At 58.7% G+C, this 2,287-nt stretch overlaps 1 pseudogene; it reads right to left on the bottom strand.

Annotated features, from left to right (window-relative positions):
• Nucleotides 1-760: 760 nt before the first annotated feature.
• Nucleotides 761-2,053, bottom strand: LOC105533653 (annotated as a pseudogene).
• Between the last annotated feature and the right edge of the window lie 234 nt (nucleotides 2,054-2,287).

Here is a 2,287-nt window from a genome sequence, read left to right as displayed (position 1 = left end):
CCAAGTGCTGGACAGAAGGGGGGAGGTTTGTTCGACACATCCTAGAGCACAGGCAATCTAAGGAGGGTTGAGCAAGGCCGTGGAGGAGTCCTCCAGCCACAGTGGCCATCAGAGGAGTCCTGTGTCTCCCAGTAATGGCCTGCTTTAGTGCGCCTGCTGTGACCGGTCACTGGCTGGGAACAGCCCATGGGAAGCAGGGCTTCTGCACTAACCCTTCTGAGGATGTCAGAGCACAGGAGCGGAGCCTTGGGACATTATCTAGGTGTATCACTCAGTCCTTCCTTCCTGAGGGTTCTGGGCTCTTGAATATCAAACCCTCTCAGGCTGCGTTGCTGGATGATTCTGCTCACACTCACAACAGGACAAGGGGAACCATAAGGCCTCCCAGTGGATTTCTTATTTCCACACACACTTCTGCCTTCCTTGTGTGATAGCAGCCCTGCCTCCTCCTCTTCTCACCTGCTTGTGTCTGGGCACATACTATTCAAACATCCCTGGGGGCACCCATAATGTGTAGTTCCATGGACTCTCATTTGTCTCCTTGCCAGGGTGCCCCCTTTGGGAAACCAGGACCTCCTCCCCTGCAGAGCCCCGATATTGCAGAGGAGAAGTGCAAAATCACCCTGAGGGTGAATAGAAGGGATGAGACATGGAGCCACACCTGTTTCAACTTCTTGGTTTTTGGACCCACGAATTCTTCCTTCTGTAAACACAGCACCATAGTAGAGACGTCTCTGATTTAATACGCGCAGCACATCCTGAAAGCTGGCCCCCGTTCCTCAGAGGGTTTCATCCAAGCTGGTACTAAGTTATGTCTGTGGAGACCTGTCCATGACTCTGTGTGGCTGGCAGCCCCTGGGAGGTGCAGGTGGTGATATGACCAGGGGATGCCTTGGTCATGGCCCACGCTTCATCCCTTTCCCTCTGAGGTGTGTCCCGCGGGCAGATAATGTACTGAAATTCTGAGCCAGTGGATCAGGAATGTCAATAGTGATACTGGCTGAGGGTCTGAGAGTAGAGAGGAAAACACACCACATCGAATAGGTACCTACCCCTGTGAGGATGAACCTCCGCCTCGCCGGCAGCTTCCCACTTGAGCTGGGTGATCTGAGCTGCCCTGTCTGCGGCGGTCAAGGAGCACAGGTCCTGGTTCAGGGCGATGTAATCCGTGCCATCTTAGGCAAGCTGGTGATATTCCCGAAGCAGGCGCCCGTCGGACCCCTTGTCGCAGCCAGGCATCCTCTAGATGGTGTGAGACCCTGGCCCTGCGCCCGCGGTCAGCCCCGCCCACCGAGCCCCGCCCCTGCCCCCACCAACCTGCAGGGATTTTGGCCTAAACTGAAAATGAAACCGGGTAACGGCTCCTAGGCTTCTCCCCGGTCAAGGGTCTCCGGGTCCCGAGGCCTCGGGGTGGATTTCGAACCCGAAGACTCGGGGAGACCCGGACTGTCCGTGGGGGATGTGGAGGGGTAGTGACCTGCGCCCCCGGCCAGTGTCACTCACAGGCCTCGCTCTGGTTCTAGTAGCCGCTCAGGGTCCGCAGGTTCATTCGGTAAACTGTGCATTGGTCTTGGCGGTCCCTGTCTTCTCCTCCCAATATTCCGGCCCCTCCTGCTCCATCCACGGCGCCCGCGGCTCCATCCTAGGACTCGCGGCGTCGCTGTCCAACCGCACGAACTGCGTGTCGTCCACTTAGCCCATGGAGATGAAGCGGGGGAACCCCGCGGCCCGGCCGGGACGTGACGGTGTGGAAATACCTCAAGGAGTGGAAGCCTGGGGGCGGGGAGGTGTGGCTGAGACCCTCCCGACCCTCCTCCCGGCACCGCAACCGGGTTCCTGCGCCCCCGCGGGGCGGACCCCTAGCTACTCCCCACAGAGGCTGTTTCCCTCCCGACCCCGCACTCACCTGTCTCTTATACACATCTAGATGTGTATAAGAGACAGAGCTACTCCCCACAGAGGCTGTTTCCCTCCCGACCCCGCACTCACCCGCACAGGTCTGGGTCAGGCCCAGGGCTCCCAACAGCAGCAGAAGGAGGGTTCGGGGCGCCATGACCCCATCCTTGGCGACTGGGGAGAATCGGAGTCCTGGTGGGTGCGTGGGAACTTTAGAACCAGGACCCTGGCTACATTGATTGACTTCTCTAGAAACCCGACACTCAATAGGAGTGAGAACTGGGGCCGCCCGGTGAGTATCCAGGAAGAAGGACCAGACGCAGGTTGAGAGAGGGAGAAGAGAAACCCTTCGGAGATGGGGAATCCCCAACGCTGGGCCTCCCCAATCCAC

The sequence above is a fragment of the Mandrillus leucophaeus genome, unplaced genomic scaffold (assembly GCF_000951045.1).
Source record: "Mandrillus leucophaeus isolate KB7577 unplaced genomic scaffold, Mleu.le_1.0 Scaffold1272, whole genome shotgun sequence".
Taxonomy (NCBI): domain Eukaryota; kingdom Metazoa; phylum Chordata; class Mammalia; order Primates; family Cercopithecidae; genus Mandrillus; species Mandrillus leucophaeus.
This window is presented reverse-complemented; position numbering and strand designations above follow the sequence as displayed.